Source organism: Tamandua tetradactyla, chromosome 11 (assembly GCF_023851605.1).
Source record: "Tamandua tetradactyla isolate mTamTet1 chromosome 11, mTamTet1.pri, whole genome shotgun sequence".
Taxonomy (NCBI): domain Eukaryota; kingdom Metazoa; phylum Chordata; class Mammalia; order Pilosa; family Myrmecophagidae; genus Tamandua; species Tamandua tetradactyla.
The window spans coordinates 42899686-42914875 of NC_135337.1; positions in this window are offsets into that span (position 1 = coordinate 42899686).

Consider the following 15190-nt stretch of genomic DNA (forward strand, 5'->3'; position numbering starts at 1 on the left):
CTTAGGGATTTTTCCTCAGCATTTTTTGATGTTAGAGGAGGATGTCAAATGCCTACAATGTTTTAGGGAAGGAAAGTATAATAAGAATTTTATAAACCAAGAATCTATAGATGCATACAAAACCAGCGAGCTGACACTTTTTCCATGTGCAAGAACTCTAGTTCCCTGAGTCCTTCTTAAGTTAACTAGTAGAGCCAACCAGAGGATTTATAGGGAAACTATAAAAAAGGATTGGTTAAGATGTTGAATTCAATTAAACATAAGACTAAAATGAAACAACTGTTGAGATTATGGTTAAAAAATCAAAAGAAAAACATCACAAACCACAAAAATAAGACCAAATTAATTGACTAAAAATTGGGGGCAAAAGGAGAAAAGAAGATGAAAAACAATATAAGAACTCCATTTCCTCATCTTAAGTAGCTAGAAATTAAAAGATATTTTTAAAACGTAGTAAAAACATTTTTTAAGAATAATTTTATTTAAACATATAAAAGCACATAAGGGAAAAACTAAGAGAATGATTATGCTTATCTGTAATTTCATAGTGAAATAAAAGAGGAGAGATTGGGAAATTATAACAATTTTGTCATTGCACAAAATGAGGATTCAATAGCTATTGTCTGAAGGAGGAGTGTAGTAACTACACTGTATAAAATTATGGTTTAAATGCAATCACTGAAAGAACTGACAATAAATGCAAAAAAAAGAAATCCAAATTATCAAAAGGAATGCACAAACACTAAACAAAGCTAAGGGAGGAAAAGGAGAGCAAAAAAAAAAAAAAAATCAAAGAAGCAATAAAAAATGAAATTAAGATATAAAGTACTATGATAGGGGTGGTTCAGCGGTAGAATGCCCGCCTTCCACGCGGGAGACCCGGGTTCAATTCCCAGACCATGCACCCCACCCTCCCCAAAAAAAGAAAAGAAAAAGTACTCTGATAAAACCGAGGCCAAACAAATCTGACAATTCAATAAATCCTATTAAAAGAAAGTAGTCTCAAGTCCAACCAAGCAAAACCCAACTACATTCATATAAAGATACAAATTTAAAATAAAATGTCTCAAATAGGTTGAACATACAGTGAAGGGGAAAGGAATAGAAGGCAAAAAGAAGGCAGGTTGAGCATATAATACACTGCAAAGCTGAATTCAGGGGAAAAAAGGAAAATAGAGATAGTATGAATGTAAAAAATATATAAAAATAGAAACATAACCTGAGATGTTCAGGAAAAGAAAAGATTCCCAAGATAAGAATTTGATCAATTCTAAAAAACATTTAAACATATTGATTGAATTTAATAATTTCTTAAGCACAAAATCATTGTGGAGAAGACAAAACTATTGCGACGATAAGATCAATGGTTGTCAGGGGTTCAGGAGGAGGGAGGGGAAGGATAAAAGGGTGAAGCAGGTGGCAGTTTGGGTGGCGGAGTATTTTGGAGGATGCTGCATTGGTGGATACTTGTCATTATGCATTTATCAAGGCCCATAGAACTGTGCAACACAAACAGTGAACCTTAATGAAAACTATGAACTTTAGTTAATAATGATGTTTTAACATTTGTTTCATTCTAACAAATATACCACATTAATGGAAGACGTAAACAGTAGGAAAAAAACATGCCTGGGGTGGGAGGGGTAGCAATGGAAGGGGATTTGAAATAATTTTTCAATAAATCTAAAAGTAAAGAAATAAAGTCTATAATTTATTAATTTGAAAAATGTAAGTGGGCTGCACGGGTGGTTCAGTGGTAGAATGTCTGCCTTGCATGCAGGAGACACGGGTTCCATTTCTGGACCATGCGCCTCCCCCTGCCCCCTCCCCCACCAAAACAAGAAATGTAAGTGATTATTTTGTACTAGTCTATGAAATAAATTTTAAAACCTAGAATAAGTAAATAATTTTCTAAAAAATGTAATTTACCAAAATTGACCCCAGTGAAAATAGAAAGCTAAAGCAAACAAAAGCAAAACCTATAAAAGACATATAAAATTTTATCAAAGAACTACCCCACAAAACAGAACTAGGCCACAATGGTTTCATGGGTGAATTTTACAAAAACTTTAAAGACAGATAGCATCAATACTGCATGAACTATTCTAGAGCACAGAAAAATGGAAAAAAATTTCCAAAATTTGTAAAAAGGGTAACAATGAAATATAAACATGATACTGACAGCACAAAATGAGAAAAATAAAAACTGAATCTCACTTTAATTTTGATTATCAAAACAAAGACCCTAAAATATGTAATAGCATAAAGAATCCTATACCAAATTAAGAAAATAATATGTCATAACCAGTTAGGAATTAATGTAGAAAGAAAAAGATGGTTTAGTAGTGGGAAATTATCAAATAACTATAGCCCTATTTCTAAAAACTTTATGATTTCCCCTCGATGAAAATGTTTTTGACAAGATATGCATTCCCAATGAAAATAAGATGCTATATTGATAGACACTTCCTTAGCATGAGTAAGTATAAATATATATATATATATATATATATATATATATATATATATTTCATTCCGTAAGTCAACATCTTAGTTGATGAGGAAATGACAGAGACACTTCCACTAATGTCAAGAACAAGACAAGGATTTCCAAAATAACCACCATTATTTAACATTTTTTATAAGCAATAGCTAATGCAGTCAGAAAACTGAAAACTATTAAAAATAATAACTGTGGGAAAACTTAAATGATCTCTATTTAGAAAGAACATGACGGTATATTAGAAAATCCAAGAGACTTGGTGATGAAATCAGCTCAAGCGATACATGAATTCACTAAGGTGGCAGGATTAAAATTAAAAAGTAATATGTATAGTATCCAATTAATGTCATATTGGGGGTGGGCCACGGTGGCTCAGTGGCAGAGTTCTCACCTGCCGTACTGGAGACCTGGGTTCAATTCCCATGTGCCTGCCCATGCAATAAATAAATAACTAAATAAAGTTATATTGGAAGATATATATATTGTATTTATAATAACACAAAAATAAAATATTTGGGAGTAAGCAATAAGAAATGTGGTAAAAAGAGGAAACTTTTAAACTCCTGAAAGAACAAAAGTAGGCATTACATTAAAGAATGGCAGTTTCCTATAAAACTAAATATCCATCTACCTTATGCCCCAACAATTCTGCCTCTAGGTATTTGTCCAAGAAAAATATTTCCAAAATAATTGCTCAAGACTGTTCATAGCAGTTTAAACTATGAACAGTCCAAAACTGGAAATAATCCAATTATCTATCATGAAGAGATAAGCAAATTGTGGCTATTTATGCAGTGGAATACATACTCGGCAATCAAAAGAAATGACCTACACATAACATGAATGACTTTCAAAACATATTGCTGAGTAAAAGAAACCTTTGCCCTAAAACAAGCAAAACCAATTTGTGGAGGGAAAAATAAAACAGTGACTGCCTTTGAAGGTAAGAATGAAAGAATTTTACTAGCAGTCATTACTGGCTGAAACTCATTGGATGCTACACTTAAGATTTGAGGATTTCGCTGTATGAAAATTTACTTCAAAAGAAGAAATGAAGAACTCTAACAAACATCGATGTTATGCATATTGAAGAGTTTGGTTTGGGGGATGAATATTAATATTGCTATCCACTTTGAAATGCATTTTTAAAATAAGATAGACTGAGAGATAGTGGATATACTTATGACAAAACAAGTTAAAAGTTTTATCATAGAATCTGGGTGCTAGGTATAATGTTGCTTAATGTAAAATTCTTTAAACTTTTCTGAATATTTGGAAAATTTTCAATGTAAAATGTTGGAAAAAAAAGTGCAGGGATGGGGGAAAGCATGTTAAAGCATATTATAAGGTTTCCAAAATTTAACAAGAAATGTGTTACTGTTGCAAGAATACATAGACTACAGGGATAGACTAGAATGTCTGGAAACTGACTCAAGTTCAGATGAAATGTTTGTGCATGATAAAGGTGACCTCTCAAATCACTAAGATATGACAGACATTTTAATACGTAGTGTTGACACAACTGGAAAGCCATTTGGATAACAGATGAAATTAATTCTGTATATCCCACCATACATCATAATAAAGTCAAATGGATAAAGTATGTAAATGTGCCAAACACTGAAATCATATAAGTATTTGAAGAAAACAAGGTTAATTCCTTTATATTTAAAATCCAGATGCAATACAAATAAAACATTAATAATTTTAACTACTTAAAACCTTTTGCATGGCAAAAAAAAACACTATAAGAAAATTCAGAAGATAAATGTCCAAGGAATAAGTATTTGCATATAAATATCACAAATAAAGGGAAAACCAATCTGATGTATGATGAACTCTTAAAAATTGAAGGAAAAGCCAAACCTCCCCCAAAAGGATTAAAAAGCATAAATAAATACTTCATGAGAAAAGGCATAAAAACTGGCTCTTAAATATATCAAATATATTTAAGCATAAAGAAAGAAATTAAAATTAAAATTACATTGAAATGCAGTTTGTAAACTACCAGATTGAAAAAGCTTGACAATACACTAGCTCAACTTTTTCTGCAAACTTTGGGGAGGCATTCTCTTTTATACTGCTGGGGAGAGTGCAAACTAAAGTAACCAATAAAGACAGAAATTTGGCAGTATCTACAAAAACTATGTATGCATAACTAAGTAATCAAACTTTTAGGAAATATCTCTGAAGATATAGGTCCTAAAATATGAAGCAAACAATGTATCTATGAGATTTTTTTCACAGCAACTTTACCTGTAATACAAAAATATTGGAAATAATCCTATTGTCTATCAAATAACAAAGGCAATTCACATGATGCTACAATACAGAGATCAAAAAACCCTTGTGAACTAGTAGGTTGTCATTTCTGATGTGTAGATTTAGCCATAAATATAAATATATACATCTTTGTTTTTCAATAATAAGCATAGGGAGGACAAATAAAAAATAAATAAATTGTTTTCCTTCAGGACACGGGTAGATGTAGAAAGGATGAGTGAATGAGAAAATTCTTAGTATATCTGATGTATCAGTGTCCAGTGAATAAAAGGGAAACCTAAGTTATATTGACAGAAGATAACTTCAGAAGCTTGGCTAAACTAATATTGGAAGAATTGAAAGCAAACTATGGAACATTAAGGTAAAACAGGAATTGTAACTGCATGAAGCAGTTCCCATCCCAAAGGCCTGGAGTTCAAGGAAAGAGGCTGGAGGAGAGAACCTGAAGGGTTGGAACACATTTCTCTGAGGACAAGACAATAAAGGGATGGTACTAGAAACCAAGAAACTCTGAGCAGGGGCACCATGATTTTGAGAGTCTAATCTCTAAAAACAAGATCCGACTGGCTGGTTTTGAAAGTACTGGATGAAGCTACAAACTGGAAACAACTGTCACTACAAAGAACTGCCAAAGTCTGGGTGAAGGATTGTTGTTAGAGAAACTCTGAAAGGAACAGCAAGTAAGCAAGAAGAAGCGAGTATTTTCTCCCTCCTCTTTTTTTCTATTCTCCTTGAGGCACCCCTATGGAAAAATCTAGTAGGACAACTATTCAGCAGTTCAGGAGGTGCAAGGATAGTTCAGTGATAGAATCCTCACCTGCCATGTGGGAGACCCCAGTTCGATTCCCAATCCATGCACTCCCCAAACAAACAATTAAAACAAATAAACAAACAAAAAGTTCAACAAATGGTGCTGCACTGATGGGATACTCACATGAAAAAAATAATGAAATGTGACCCCACCATACAGCATAAAAAAAAAAAAGGTTTAGCAATTCATATGTGTGTGTGTATATATATATGTATTAGCAAAAATAAAGCAAATGTGTCAAATTGGCGAATTTAAGTGATGAATTATATGGGTGTTCATTGCTGTTCTAGTTTGCCAGCTGCTGGAATGCAACACAACAGAGACGGATTGGCTTTTAATAAAAGGGAATTTATTTCATTAGTTCTTCAGAGAAAAGGCAGCTAACTTTCAACTAAGGTTCTTTCTTACATGGGAAGGCACAGGGTGATCTCTGCTGGCCTTCTCTCCAGGCCTCTGGGTTCCAACAACTTTCCCCGGGGTGATTCCTTTCTGCATCTCCAAAGGCCTGGGCTGAGCTGTGAGTGCTGAGATGAGGTATGCTGAGCTGCTTGTGCTGTGCTAAGTTGCTCTCTCTCATTTAAGCACCAGCCAATTAAGTCAAACATCATTCATTGCAGCCGGCATGCCTCCTAGCCAACTGCAGATGTAATCAGCAACAGATGAGGTTCCCATACCACTGGCTCACATCCACAGCAATAGACTAGGCACCTTCACCTAGCCAAGTTGACAACTGAATCTAACTACCACAATTGCACTTTTCTTTCATTGGTTTACAGGCAAACTTACAACTAGAATGCTTATTGGAAATTGCCCCAAGAACACCAGACCTTTCTGATTCCATGCCCACATTGATTAGTCATTTGATGTGGGTTGTCCCAGGAAAAGCAGGACCTTGAACAGGGCCACACTGCAAATGAGACAGTCTTAAAGGGGGCTGACAGCAGAAGGCTTTCCGCTTACAGCACTCCTAGCAGCTGGTGCAACAAGTGATCCTTACAGAGCAACACATCACAGTGTCCACCACAGGATACTTCAGGATACAGGAAGAGACTTCTGAAACTGTTGCTGAAGAAGACATTATTTTCCTATCCAGAGAAAAACAAATGGGAAAACAGGTCTTCTGCACCAACACGGCTCTTAATAGCACATCACATTCTATGCTACTGTTGTTATTGCCACCAAGGATTTCTTTTTGCAGCTCTTTATTTAAACCAACTTGTGTTTACATGGGTCTAAAGAAAACAGTCCTTTTTCACCCTGAAATTCTTTGTCTGGTTTCACTAAAGGGAATATGGTAATACATAATCATAACTGAAACATAATATAGCAATTTTCAGCTGAGAAGTTCAGGATTAACCTTTAATGCCCTTACTCACATAAGGAAGCACCTTTAACTTGTATCAGCATATTTTCATGAAGTTCACCTTGCCCTTCAAGATGCAGGAAGGGCTTTCATCTCCAAGAAGGCAACAACTAATTAGAAATAATGTTACAGAAAAAAGAACAGATTAAGCTGTAAGAATGGCACAGCCATTGAAGGCAAGCCTTTCCAAAGACTCTAGAAGACACTTAGAAGTTCAAAATAGAAACCAGAAACAGTGTTCTTTCACATGAGACGCTTCAAAGGAGCGGTGGGCATTTTTGTTATAATTTTAACATTCATAAAGGAATGTGTCTATAAAGGGATGGTGTCTATAAATTTCAGTTTTTGTAGGGCAGTCCCAACTGCAAATGTGTTATCCCTTTGTTCTCATAGCATAAACTATTGTTTCATCTTGATAAGTACAAGATTGACTTACATATCACAAATATCAGATAGTATCAGTAACCTGAAAATTAATTAATTCATTATTTACTCCATAATTGGAGACCGAAGATTGTGGGTGACATGTAGGAAAATGCAAGACAATATAAAAGTGCACAGACATCCAATGATAGACTATGTATCCAGGTTTAATTTTTATTAAGAAAAAAACTGCACAATGCCTGATGGACGTTCAGCCTGCATTAAGTATTAATTGTATAAATTTAATTGTGCTTCTTCCCAATAGAGAAAATTTTGCCATCTTTTAAGGAGGATAAAAATTATGGTACCATAATTTTGGATGGATAGAATCTCATAAAGAGGGCCTTATTTCACTATTGATGTTTCATTCTTCACAAGCTCCACAAAATAAAAAATTGCCTAGTTTTTTTTAAGTATTGCCCACCTTTGTCCAGCAAAACATAACTTCTAAAGCTTATAAGCACATTTAGCACCTACTTTATATCTTGTTAAGTGGGTTTGGGTGCCATTTTCTGAGCATGAACCTCCATTTAGAAGACATCGTATCTAGTAATATTTTTTCTATTTTCTTCTTGAAAAGCCTATGGGATTATGGGAGAAAGCTTTCTGAATATTTTTGAACCTGATATCAAATATACTTAAGGTCATATTCAGGAAATGCAAAGTTTGACCAGTTTACCTTAATATCACTCATTATATAAAGTAAATAAATGTGTCCACATAGGGATAGAAAGTGGAAAAAATCAATAGATTACAGAATTCCTGGCCATATACATCTTAAAACAAATTGCAGTAACTATGCAAAGGTTAATATTCATAAGATAGTTTCCATTTTAATCACGTTTCCTAGAACTACTGAGGTTGTGAAACAGCCCTAGGGCAATTTGCATTATTACTATTTACTTTTTTTTGTATGCTGTATGGAGGGGTCACATTTCATTATCTTTTCATGTGAGTATTCCGTTATTGCAACACCATTCGTTGACTTTTTGTTTATTTGTTTTGCTTGTTTTGGGAAGTGCATCGACCGGGAATTGAACCCTTGTCTCCCATTGACAGGAGAAAATTCTACCACTGAACTACCCTTGTACCCCCATCATTATTATTATTTACTTTTAAAATTTCTTTGGTTCTCCCTAAACAAGAGAGAAAAGCTGAACTGTTTGAACTTGAGTGCAAAAGCCAGTTTACTATCAATGAAATCTTCTCTTCTCCTCCACTTAAAATATTTCCCTATTTGGCACTTTTTCTGGGGCATTTGATTTTATTATTGAATGAGTTGTTTTTAGTTTCTGTGTTTTTTTTACCTCCTTCTTGAGATGTTCATTTTAAAAGACTAGTTAGGAAACAGAGAAACTGTATCTTGAAATGAGAAGTTTATTCAAGAAACTCAGTCCAATTTTGAATTTCAGTGAACTTGGTATTTCTAATGTCATGAAACTGTCAAATGTTAACAGAAATTAGAGATAGAATTCTTAAAGAAGCTTTCAAATCCCTGCTTTGTCTTTCAGCATTTGATAACAGCCTAACATCTATGATCTATCAAGGTACTGAAGTGCATTAGTGAGCCCCTGAGGAAAAACCATGATGTTCTTAGGCCAGTATAATATTAATATGCATTGCCGATTTCAAGCATTTCCATATTTTCTAATTGTTTTTAGAATCTACTGCATGGCAAATATGAAAATTAATGGACAATGAAAACACTCATTCATTTGATACTTAGAAATATTTTAGATTAAAGTGATCATATATTTACCTAACAGTTCTCTCTTTACACAAAGGGAGTTAATATGAAAATTTTCATAAGCTTTTCTTTTTTCTAATGTTATAAATGGAAACACTAGAAATCTAATTTAACAGAGCAGCCAACGCATTAAACATGTTTTTTTTAAAAAGCCCCATTGTATCTGTCAACATTATCACATTTCCTAAAGACAAGTATGTACTACAGATAAGGAACGACAGTGTTGTTTCCCTTCAATGAGTCTGTTTTTCTAAAATAAAGATGCAAAGATCCATGGAAATCAGCACTCATATTTTAGTGGATGGCTTGGAATTTTTGTCACAGTTTTTAGATTCATGACTTTTCAGTTAACTAAGATCATCACACATCTGCTGCCTTCCCCCTTCCGCTACTACCTACTCCATTCTTGAATATTCAAGACTGGAGAGATAGAGCCATCAAGAGAGATGGGGGGACAACAAAAACTCAAAGAGAACCCTAGGTCTAGCTTTCTTCCTACCTGATTGGGCTTAGTAACAAATGATTCCATGGCACCTGATCTCAGCCCTCTGTGAGGCCTTCAACAAGCTTTTGTGCAGGTGATGGAATTAAAAAGCCAGGGTGCAATGGCCTCTCCATGGACCTCCAGGGCAATAAGCAAAGGGGCCAGACCACCACCTTCCTATGTATTATAGAGCAGTGTTTTTAGGCACATTCACCTGAAGTGGATATGCTGTAATTTCTGTAAGAATAGCGGCCACATGAGTTTAGTTCAGTGCTGATTTGGGTATTTTTTGGCACCTTGTAGGAAACCTGAAAGGGTAGATAGACAATGAATCGCCAAGTTTTAGGAATCACTATTATCAGCTATTGGAGACTCTTCCTCCCTTTGATAGTGTCACCGACTTCCTGAAGCCAACCGTAATAAATAGCCTCAGGTAGACGGACCCTTGTGTTCGTGTGCACGTGGGTGTATGTTGCTATTACCAATGGGATATCACAGTAATGAATCTCTCAGCCAAGAATGTGATAGGGTGTTAGCATAAAGCTGCTAAAATTATGCAACTTGAAATCAAAAGCACAGAAAAACATATTTTCATAAGTCAAATTTTCCCATACTTGTGTGCATTACTGGAGTTACTCAAAATTTCAAAACTCTCTTGCTACTTAATAGGAATTTAAGTTTTAACCGTAATACAAATTGGAGCACTGAAAATGGATGCAACCCAAAAATTAAATTTTAAAAGAACTTAAGCTGAAAATCAAATAATCCATTGGTATTTAAATCAAAGAAAAAAATTTTAAGTACAACATAAATAAATCTTTGTTATGTAATGTATTTGGTAAATTGTAATACAAATACAATTTGCAGTTTTGCGGAAACAACTCAGATTTACAATTAGGGAGGTATTTGAATTCTAGCTCATCTATTCACCATAGGAAGAAAGGAATTTCTTCCTCCACCAGTATCTTCAAGGCAGTGCTTCCTGCCTGTCCATTTGTAAGAGTTGTTCCTCTCTTTTCTCATTTAATATCAATCTACCTAGGTTTTCATTATCCTCATGACTTTCTTAACTTGCCCATATTCATAAATAACTTCAAAGTGATCTCATCCAAGGTCTCTTTCCCGAGATCCAGGCTTAAATATCTTACTAAACATCTCTATTTGGTTGTTCTACAGGCCTCAAACTCACCATGTCAAAAATGATCACATCACCTCCTGCCTGCCTAACCCCTAAATCCCAGTACTTTGCCTTCATTTCCCATCTCATTAGCCACTTAGCTACTACAAATTGTGCAAAGTCAACATCAATAACATTCCCTTCCTCACTCACTCTATATGATTAATCATCAGTTGCAATCGATTCTACTGTCTAAAGGTCTCCCTAACCTATCCACTTCTTATTCATTGTCCCTGGCCTGGCTGAGTGTCACAGTCTATTAACTAGTGTTCCCAAGCCTGATAATGCCTCTGCCTCTGACCCCCACCTCCATCCATCCTTCGCCTTGGAGCCAGAATGATCCTAACAAAGAGCAAATCTGATCACTCTCCTCCATTGTACAGACTTCAGCGGCTCCCCGGTGCCTTTGAACGATTAACTTCAGATTCATAAGTGTGACATTCAAGCATGTTGTGATCTTTCCCCATCCCTTCACCTCACTGACAAAACTCAAGTAATACTGAAGTGCTGAAATGAGTCTATTACTCCACTTCCAGGCTGAACCTAGAAATTTCCTGTATCCATTTTGCATTCCCCTAGCAGACGCCCTAACTGGACTCCATGAACCTCAGTTTTCCTGGTCTTTGAAATAAGGACCCGGATGCTTATTCTGGCTTCCTCAAAGTTGTGTGTATGCATGAGAATCAATTGAGATAGTTCACAACATTATTTTTTTAAAGTTTCATAAGCAACATTTTAGTTTGCCATAATGTTGATGTGTGTGGGATTATGAAGCTTTAACCTGATCCAGGGAGAAAATTAAGAGAGCTGTTCTTTTTAAGCCCAAGTGTCTGTAGTAAAATGAAAGAGCAAAGCAAACTTCTTTAAACTGTGAATCGTTGTGTGAAATCAAGTGAACCTACTGTTGTTGACTTCCTGTGCACCCACAGTTTTTTCACTTGTCTGACATCAAGTAAAAGCTCACAGTGCTCATATGAGAAGAACCCATGTGACTACTGTGGTACAAGTACTATGGCTGCAAAAAACCACAACACACACACAATACCCTAAAGTCATCTTAAATGGAAGAAGGAAAAATATTATAATTTTAAAATACTTGAGATATTTTCTTCATGCCACAACTAAATTATTAATATATCTAACAGTTTTGACCCCTTCTCCAAGCAACAACGGATTAGTTGCTCATCATAGATGCTGTTGTATTTCTCAATTATCATATTTAAACCATCTAGATGTTAAGTTCCACAAAGTATAAATTATTTGGACAAAAATACTGCATCTTACACATTCTTTTGTTCCCAGGCCTAGGATAGGCAGTCAAGCCATATTTGTCTAGTGATTGAATGAAGAGTACATAGCAGGTGCTCAAAAACTGATAAAGAAAAGAAAGACAAATTATGTAAAAAGCTTTCACCAAAAATTGAGGAGAACTTCATCTGACTACAATTACAGAACTGAGAGTAACTGCAAGAGTTTAGTAAATGAGCATGTTACCAGAAAACAAAGCATTTGGGTTTGATGTCTAGACGTGTGGGCAGCATAGGATACATGCACAATAACAGGGATCATGGCAAAGCACAGATCAGGTAGAGAATTTGGAATAGATTTAGACATAAGTAATTGTTTTTCATCAAATAACCTTGCGCATTTGTGTACAAGAGTACAAATTTCATCTCCTTGGTTTCTTTTTCCTCCGAACACATACCGTTAGGAAAAATGGTTATAAAATAAACCTTTTAAGATTTCATGAGATATTTCATGTTTGGTCCCTCTAATAGTTCTATTAAGTCTCTTCAAAGGGGCACTTTTCTACCAGAGCAAACTTGAAAGAATAGAACATTTATTCCAAAAGCAATTTCCTTCCCCAGTTATTTTCTGTATTCCCTCGGCAGTATTTTTCGACAGTTTTACTTGAATCAGAGCTTATTTGGTCCCACACCAGTTTCTCTCACTGCTCAAACCTGCAGTCACATCTCAGACCTTTGTGTATGACCCTGACCTGCTACCATGGAAATGATAATAATCATATAAGTACATATTCCATTGCAAGATGAGCTCAGATATTTATAAAGAAAAAATTAGAGCAAACTCTTACAAAATGCATTTATTTAGAAATGCATTTTATTTCTTTGCTTCACACTCTTCAAAGAAATATTATAGGTTCCCAAGTGGAGCTTTTCACATTTATGGGAAAACATTAAAGACAAATAGATAATGGCAAAGGTGGTGATGATAAAGGTGATGATGATGATGATGATGATGATGATTCTTGATAATTAAATAATATTGTACAATTTGCAACAAGCTGGTTTACAGCAACCCTGGGAAGAAAAAAACATTGGTTTTAATAGCTCCATTTTACAGATAACAAAACAGACTCAGAGAAGTTAATTTATTTAAAATTGTGAAGTTTTGCTACCAGAGGGATCACTGGAGATCTTCTGGTGCCATGACCTTTGTTTGACAGGAAATCTGAAGTAGGTGAATTTCTCAAGATCGAATGCTTGGTAAGTGTTGAGCATATCTTTCAACTGCTGGGTAGACAGAGTAGGAGACATGGTAGCTTAGTGATTCCGATGCATTAATCCTACCCGTGGAATAAAACCTGTTTATCAGGAAAGGCACATTTATTATTTATTGGCCTCTATTTGTAAGAATAGAAAGTAATCAGGTGTTCCCTGGTAGTCCAGCAAGCCAGTAAAAGGCAGCTTCTCTGGGAGGTTTGGGGAGTGTTCAAGTTTGCTAGCTGCTGGAATGCAATATATCAGAAATGGAATGGCTTTTAAAAAGGGGAAATTCATAAGTTGCTAGTTTCGGTTCTAAGGCCGAGAAAATGTCCCAATTAAAACAAGTCTATAGAAATGTCCAATCTAAGGCATCCAGGAAAAGATACCTTGGTTCAAGAAGGCTGATGAAGTTCAGGGTTTCTTTCTCAACTGGAAGGGCACGTGGCAAAGTCGTTCAGCTTTCTCTCCCAGCTTCGCAGAGGCATTTGGAGCTCCCTCAGGGGTGTTTTCCTTCTTCATCTCCAATGTCTCTGGCAGCGTGGGCTCATGGTTCTGGCCTTGAGGTTCTGCTCGGCTCTGCTGTGGCTTTCTGTAGCTTTCTCGCTGCTCGGTCACTCTGCTCTCTCAGAATCTCATGGCTTTCTCTCTTGTCGTTCTCTAGCTTTTTCCAAAGTGCTTCTTCTTTTAAAGGATTCCAGTAAAACCAATCAAGGCCCACCTGGAATGTGTGGAGACATACAATCTAACACCTACCCTTGAGTGAGACACATCTCCATGGACATAATCTAATTACAATTTCCAACATACAGCACTGAATTGGAATTAGAAGAAACCATTGTTCCCACAACACAGGATTAGGATTAAAACATGGCTTTTTCTAGGGTACATAAACCTTTTCAAACTGGTACAGAAAGCAATTAGCAAAGGGAATTTATAAAAATTTGAGATCCTCAATAGTCTTTTGAGGCCTATCTGATTTCCCTCCATATCTCGTTGTCAACACAGTGCTTCCTGCATTTCCTTCCCGATGAGAGTACATCTAAGGCAAAATTTCCTCCAGCTTTGCATCTTTACTCTCACAGCTTCATCATCACCACTGCTGGAGACTCCAAACAAATTTCTAGAAAAAGAAAATGAGCTTTGCCTCACTGAAATGGTCCTGGATTCACAGCATCATGGGCCATCTCAATGCAGCTCAATTCAACAAGCATCCATTGAATACGTTTATGCATTCATAAAATTATTTTAAACTATGCCACCAGTAGCTCAATAGAAACAATGTAATTTTAAAAATTGCATTTTTTTTCTAAGCAGGGATCTATGACCCAGTGTCCTTCTATTTAAACCTAATTCCAACTTCATTATCTTTCATTGGCCCATTAGTTTTCTCTGACCTACCACTGAAACCCTGTCCATGCCTTCATAATTTTCACATCTCTAATCCTGTGAGACTACCATCAAGCAGAGTTTTCCACCCCTGGAGGAATGTGTTGGGTTTTTGAAGCAATCACTGTAGCCTTTTCCTGGTACCTCCTTAGATATTTAGGTTACTTAATGAGGATTACAAATTGTTACCCTTTCTAACCAACCCCTTAGGCCAAAATAGCTTGGATCACATAAGATGAGAAATAACTAGGGTTTTGTTCTCAAAATTCACACTTCACCTATCACTCAGCAGATTCTACTTGCTCCATAGTTGTGGATTCTGGGAAGGAAATGGGGACAGGTTTGATACGTCCAGCTGCATGGTAATACTACTTTTTGAAGAGACAACACAGGTGCTTTTCCCTGCATGATTCCCAATGTGCCACAAACGTTCATCAGAGTCAGCCTCAGTCTTTGATTCTCCTTTCTCAATTCACCCTTCATGCCTCATCTTTCCCTGCACTTTC